The sequence below is a fragment of the Zonotrichia leucophrys genome, chromosome 1 (assembly GCF_028769735.1).
Source record: "Zonotrichia leucophrys gambelii isolate GWCS_2022_RI chromosome 1, RI_Zleu_2.0, whole genome shotgun sequence".
Taxonomy (NCBI): domain Eukaryota; kingdom Metazoa; phylum Chordata; class Aves; order Passeriformes; family Passerellidae; genus Zonotrichia; species Zonotrichia leucophrys.
In genome coordinates this window covers 29,747,932-29,755,580 of record NC_088169.1, presented here as the reverse complement: position 1 = coordinate 29,755,580, position 7,649 = coordinate 29,747,932, and the positions used below count along the sequence as shown (strand labels likewise).

General features: G+C 35.5%; 1 long non-coding RNA gene across 1 annotated transcript in view; it reads left to right on the top strand.

The window, feature by feature from the left end:
* Positions 1 to 1,187: 1,187 nt before the first annotated feature.
* LOC135447806 (uncharacterized) overlaps positions 1,188 to 7,649 on the top strand; it is an 84,796-nt gene continuing 78,334 nt past the window's right edge. Inside the window, exon 1 of the long non-coding RNA XR_010440330.1 lies at positions 1,188 to 1,288. This is a non-coding gene — a long non-coding RNA (uncharacterized LOC135447806). The remainder of the gene's footprint in view (positions 1,289 to 7,649) is intronic.

Genomic DNA, 7,649 nt, shown 5'->3' with positions numbered 1-7,649 from the left:
TGGACTTGGATACACTATCAAAGCTAATCTGTACAGATCTTGCCTAACTGTGTTTACAGTGACCCTCTGAAATATTTTTTTTTGTCTAAAACTGTGAAAGGTCTTAGTTTTATATTGATGGACATGCATATGCCTGATACATGAGCATAGAGTGGAATTCGAAGGAAGCCCTGTTCAGAAACAAATTTTGAAAAAGGGAAAGAATTTTAAATGCATGCGCTATATAAACTGCCTTGTACATTTGGTTCAATGTTAGCCCACGTTGCAAAAGCACGGCAAGTGCTGGCTGCTTATGGACTACATAGGGTAGTTGTGCTTTCTCCTGTGCCACCCCACATGCTTAGGAAGACGTATGGGTAAACTCCAGAAAACCATGTTACCTCACTTTTAGTATTCAACATGCCCTCTTAAAAGCCTTCATCATGAGAACTGCAAAGCAAAAGAAGAAAAAGAAAAGAAAAGAAAAAAAGCTGGTGGTGATTAGGCTACTCTATTGCTGAGATCACAGCATGTCCCAGGATCCTGTATTTTCCCATTGCTTCCCTGTGCCAAGCCCTTCCACTGAGTTCTTTTACTAGATGTAACAGTGAATTTTTTTTTTGCATAGGTTCTGACCCTTCCCGGGGTAAAAGTTTATGACATAGATCCCCATGCTTCACAGTTACACCAGTATGAAATAATTTATAAGCACCTGCAAACAAAAGGGCAAAATCAGAGAGATTGTTTCTCATTCTGCTTTTCCATTGAGTATACAACAGTAGTCAGCATGCCTGAAAAATGTCTCTATGCATGTTGTTTATAGCTCTGTTGCATTAGTCAGCTTCCTTTAATAAATCAGATACAAGTTGTGACATGTTGTTAATTCGATCACTAATAACCTGCTCAAATTGCAAATCTATGTCAGCAGGTTGGTGTTGATTAAGTCATAGTCACTACTAACATATTGTTTTAAATGACTGATAAATTTTATTTGCTGCAGTGATAGACAGCCTGCTCTGATGTATTTGGTTGTGGGCTTGTGGGGGATTTTTGTTGCGGGGGCTTTTTGGTTGTTGTGGTCTTTTTTTTTTCTTTTTTGTCTCCTTGTAAGCTTAGAAAAATGACACAAATGGCCCCGAGGTGGTCCTCTAAAGGCCTTTCTCTTCCCCTGTTTGCTGCAAAGAGAGCTGGTAGCCACTAGAGGGGAGGAGACTGCCGGCTTTTCTGAGCGCTCCAGCTACAGCTTGAAGGTGCAGAGGCTGTCACCAGACTGGTTGCCCAACGAAATGGTTTAAAATATGTTATGAAGGTTAGTAAAAAAATAAAAATAAAATGCTTTTCCCTCATGCCCCCACTTCCTTTAATGCATTTGAAATATTAACTGTTCAGCACATGGGCTGTCTTAGGAGGGTTACTATCTCAGGTGATAACTGGGGGAGGGAAAAAAGCCTACGGTAAAAAACATTTAAAATGTTACGTCTGAAGGTAATGTGTTAAATCTTTCAAGGCAAATGTTTCATTTTCTATGCAAGGATGCTGGAAAATTAGGGTGTAGTCTAGGAATAACAGTCATTTATTTCCTATGTGAAATGAGAAGTTTTGATTTTATGTGTTCGAAGTTTCCAATCATTCTGTCCATTCCCCTCTTCCCTTCTCCCCCTCCCCAAAACTATTGATGCTGAACAAATGTCTAAACTAGTAGAAAACTTAAGTATCATTCTTACAAACTTTTTGAAACATATGGTCTGTGTTATATGTAAGCAAATCTAAGCCAGAATAGCAGAAAATCTCATTTTATCATCTGTAGATGGATAAATATATATTTCTTTTTTTATATATACAGTTGACCTTTTTATTTTATTTTTTAAAACAGAGTAAAATTCTTGGTATTGTTAAAGAGCTATAATGTAGAACTGTAGCTTGTTACACTTACTCTCCTGAGTGTAATTGCACTAAGATCATTCAGTTTCCATTTGGAAAGCCAGTGGCAATTACTGGAATACAATGTATCATGCATTTGCTCACTGGATATAAAACGTATATACTAATTCGCAATAAAATGTAACAGCTGTCAGTGCATTTTCTGCTCTGTTACTTCAATAAATTGGAACTCTGACTAGAAAATGGGAATATTGCATTTTTACACACTCCGTAATGTGTTTGCTTTTTGCAAATACAATTTATTTTTTTCATGACAAAAATTGTGGTTTGTTATTACTGCTAGTGGATAAATATTCTTATATCAGAATGAATTACACATGGTATCTGTAAAGAAGTAGTAATATTTTCTGCTTTTTATTGTAGCCTGTCTCCAGTAAACAAAATGCACTTAACCTACTTCTGTCATATATTGGGTATTTTTTTATTTTATTTTATTTTATTTTTTAGCATGGCAGTGGTTGAAGGATAGCGGGAGTGTATTTTACCCTACCTTTGCAGTTATTTGAGTAACTGGTTAACATTTTATAGCAGACTGTTAATTCTCTCTTGGATTTATTTTTATTTTTATAAACATATATAGAGATAAATAGTTCTGGAAGACAGTTATTAACCATGACTCCTCACATCATGAACTAGTGCATCTGAGTTTTATTTAAGATAAAATGCCTGCACATTTGTGTAATTTTGTTACTTGAGGTCAGACTTTTCACAGATAATTAGCCTTTTACACACTGTGAAATCAACCTGCATTGGTTATTTGGCTAGACTCTTTGCTTCTGTTCTTTATTTCCCAGAAGGTTAACGTGCTGAAAATCTAGCTGCAAGCACATAGTACTGTCTCTTTGTGTTGCTAATTATCCTGTTGCATAATTATTAATATCAGGAGCAGGAAGAGGAAACAAGCACACCAAATAGTCATGAATGCTAGTGTTCTGGCAGGAAGCTAGTCCTGCATTAATAAAATGTGCCTGTGCCAATATCACAGAAGATAGGAGCGTTCCTTGTTAAGGATCATTTATTAACTGAGATCATCTTTTAGTTCGCCTTGGGGTAATGACTAATGTCAATGGCAAATTTCACAGTTGTCTAGAGAAATGAATTAAATTTGTAATAAAAAGCCCTTCGGCTTGTTGTACATGTTCATTTATTGGAGTAGTTGAACTAGGAGAACTGTAAGGCAACCAAGAACATTGGCTTAATTTTCCTTACATATAATAGTGACCTTTAGCTTCATATTGAAAAAGTTACCTATTATAGACTGGTAAATTAAATGAGAAGTTCCTCTAATGCAAAATAAACTAAGTGACTGAGCTAAGTTAAACGGCCCTTGAGCTTATGAGGTTTTTGGCAGAAACAAATTCCTTTTTTTGCTACATCTGTTCTGCACCAGCCTTCTGAAGGTGGTTTGGTATATAATCAGTCAGATAAAGTATTACAAACTGGGATGCTAAGAAGTAGTTAGAAGCTCATCCTGTAGGATACCAGGATGATTACAATCTTGGGACAGTACAGTGACATTTTTCACACTGAAATTCTGGGTTTTTTTGAAAACTTTCAAATGTTCTTTACATTATATCTTTTATATAAAGTCAAAGCAACCTGCATCCATTAATAAAAAGGGTGTGTTGGAGTTTACTTTTTTTAAAATTTATGTGTGCATTGGAAAACAGAAAAAAGTTTTAAACATTGTGACCGCAGAGAGTAAATATGAAATTTACAGGAAAATATCAAAATGTAAAGGGAAATGGCATGCACCACAGCACAGATGGAGTGAGAATTATAAAATTTCTCTTTTCCTAGGTCAAAGGACAAGAGAATTTTTTGACTTTGGGGTGTATGTATTTTAGTTTTAGGAAAAATGTTAAGCCCTGTCCCACCACAAATTTAATACGGACTGTGTCTAATGGTTAGTATGGTGGGTTTCTCTCTTTCAAAGAGAGACAAGACACAAAAATGACAAAAAAAGTATGTGGGGAAATCCCAACAGACAGCAAGAGAAAAATACTGTAGATGTTGAAAGAAAATAGAGGTGAGAATACATTTTCTTTGCCATCAAGACCTAGCAGGGCTCAGGATGTGCTTTTATGGTGGCTCCCTGAAATCATACCACAGTGCTTGGAAAATGGACAGAATCAACACAATAGTGCTGTCTTACTCTGCCTGTTTTACAAAGTTCATGACAGAATTGCACCACCAATGTTTTCAAAATCACTTTTCTGTTTGTATAACTACTCCATTTAATTCTAAATAATGGGTGCTTTGGTGTGATCTGCTGCTGGAATCCTGGGTTTATTTCAATCAAATTTAATATGGCAATCATTTAGCTTATTTACTCTGAAGGTTCCTGAAGTTTTAAAAGTTTTGTAGATGTGAAATTTCCTTTCTGCTCTATTCAACGGCATAAACTAACTTTTGGAATTCTAGTGACTTTAATGGATGTTTTCCCCATAAAATAATATTTAAAATATATTTTCATGGGACTTAAAGGATGTTCTTACTATAACTGATGAGGCCGAGCAAAAAAACATTGGAATGACTAATAAAATAATGAAAATACAACTGTTAGTATGAATTCCTAATGGCCCCCAGTGCAAACCATAGGTTGTTGACAAACATGCAGACATAAGAAGTTTTTACAGAATTTTGGCAACTCTTGACTACAATATTATTGTGTGACCAAGTCAAGATTGAATTATTTCAAATGTAAAATTAGGTTGAAGAAAGGTTATAGTCAAGTGTAATATCCAGAGATTGTAATACATCCACAGGGAGTCAGTGTTGCCGGGGATCTTTTTTGCACCAGTCAGTTAATGGACCCAAACTAGGGAGGCAGAAAATAGGGAGTTAAATGCAGAGGTACAAAGCTGCTAATGGTTACTGTTTATTTTTTCTGACAGAGAAGGTCAACTTTAATTTTGTATCTGTCACATGCCTGAATTCTAATGTATCATGTTAGCAGCTTGTAAGAATATTCCGGAGATGGTTACCAGAAGATAATGCAGAAATGAAGCATGGTGGCATTCGTAGGTGGGGGAGGGAAAGAGCAGGTTTGCATTGTCCTTCGGTGTAAATCATTGTTAAGTTGTGTGGGACAGCTATCTTTCTTTAAAGTCCAGACTAATATTCATGGCACTGACAGGATGATAACTAATTGAAGAAAAATTGTCACCTACATGGCTCTGAGTAAAATCTAAAAGTTTATCTTTTATTCCTTTTTGAAATCTAGAAAAAACACTTGAGAATATCTTTTTCTTCAGCAGTAAAAAAAGGTTTTGCTTAGCCGTATGCAGTGAAATTGCATTTTCTCACTAGCAAGAATGTACAGTAGCAGGAGACTTTCATTTCAAAAAGGCTGCTCTAAAATCCAGCCGTTGAAAGTTGTGAACATGGTAAGCAAGCCCTGTGTTTTTTAAATAAATACTCTAATGCCTGTTCAGAATGTGGGCATGGGCATGTATAAAAAGTGTGGTTTACATAAAGTTTCCAGTATGTTGATTTAGGTGGGGTTTTGGTTTGTTTTTTAAGGAAAGAAGAAAAAAGTGTAATCAAAGCTAAAACTTGATCTGAGTGACAAAAATATTCTAATTTGGGAGTTGATAAAGACAGTGATCATATACAGGTACTGATAAATTTCAATATGCAGTTCTATGAAGAAAACAAAGAATTTTTTTATGTGTAAGGAAAAGGAGACTAACTCATACATTATTTTTTTCCACAACTTTTTTTCTTTTCTAGGTGGTGTGTAACGAATAATATAAAATCTTTTAAAAAAACTCAATGAAACTAATGTCCCTGCAGCCAGAAATATGACAGTGTGTAATTATTGCACAATTAAATGAAACTATTGAATATATATTTTCTTAAAATTCAAGCGCTGTCATTAGCATTTACAAACTTGATACCTGGAGTACCTGCAGCACATGTCAAAATGTTTCAGAAATTTCGATATGCAGAATATCTCAAATTTGGGCTATTGTTACTCAAGTCAGCCAAATATGGATTTAAGTAGCTTAAGCAGCTAAGCTTCAACATGCTGGCTCACTTTTGGGCTTTTTAAATTGTTTTCTTTTTTTTTTTTTTTTTTCAATTTTATTAGCCTTTTAGGAAAAGATCTTTCCTCTCTGCTCTGTTTACTTAAAATTAATTTTGTGTTTTCTACCAAGAGGCATGTTATATTCTGGATTTTTTTTTTTTTGGTCTTAATTTTTCCACCTTTGTAAACTCTAGTATTTACTTTTCACAGCCTTAGATGACCAAGAGATACAGCAACATGGGAGAAATAAAGCAGATATGGGTGGGGTTCTCTAAAACAAATTCATTTTCTGTCTGTGCATTTCTGTGCTGTGGAATAGACTTTGTGCTTATTCACACAGAGGGAGTTTAGAAATGTTTTTAGAAAATGCAGATGTGTAAAGCATTCTTAATAAGGATGGGAAAAGAGTTTGCACTCCCCTTTTAACCACTCTCTCACCTCAGCCCTTTTCAGCATGTAACCTTATTCTCTGTGGGATTACTTGGATGAAAACCAATTAGAGAACTGCTCACACAATATAAATGCATACAGATTAGTACAGATTGAACGGTACCAATGCCAACTAATCATACAGTATATAAAGTCCTAAACAATATAGATATTAAGGAATGATGGGGAAATGGACTCATATTGTTATAAAACTGAGCACAAAATGGAAGCAGCAGAAAACTATTTATTTGAATAATAAATAAAGTATAGGTTTTCTTTTGTCCCTCCTTTTTTTCCCCTTTGTGGCAATCTGCCCATAGACAAAACTAAGTGTACCAAAGAAAAGTCAGCCTACATGTTTTCAGGGTATTCCCCACGCCTTCATGGTAATGTTACTTTATTGCTGCTGTTTTCTGTCCTTTAACTGTCCGTCCCTTTGATAACCTCGAATGCAGAGTTAATTCTCCAGCTGGGATGAGAAAATGGTCTCCTCTGATGTGGATGTTTATTCCTTACAAAGGTGTCTGGGAGGGACAAATAGAGACTGTGAATATAACTGAGTTATTTTAATGCATGGCCCCCAAGGACTGTGTGACCTGAAGGGTTTGTTTTGCCGAGGGAAGCCTGAAAGAGGACGACTGCAGAACCATGACATCAGCCATTGTTTCCTTTTGCGTTGGTGTTGTCAGTTCCTGACATTCCAGGGAGGATATTTTGAGGAAAATATAGTTGTTTTTTCTCTTCACAACTGTTGCCCAGCAAAGGTAATGGAATGATGAAAAAATACAAGTCTCCAGGTTTCATTCTGTCTTCATACTACAATGTCTGTTCTGATATGCTCACAACTTTGGTCATTTGTTCTTCCTTTACATTTTATTTATGGGGGTTTTTTTGTTAATATAAATAGGAAAATGTTTCAACAATTCAACTCTAGGCTTTCTGTTGAGCAGTAAGCTCTTCCTACCTCCTTCTTCTGATGTTTCTTTGCTATATATAATCACAGTGAAACCTGAATTTTTAAAGTAATTTCCTAGACAATTATAATTCTGTTTCTAATTGGAGTCATGTGAGGTACTGTGAGGTACCTGTTATCTACTTTATTATTGGAAAAGCTTTTTAGTGGTTCGAAAACATTTTGGCAACATTGTTGAAATAATAGAACAGAATTTTGAGTGTATTGCTTCATAACTGCTCCTGGGCATTTGTCTCACAGATCTCTTAGCTGCTGGACTGAATTGTCCATTTACGATTATGCTGAAAGTGACAG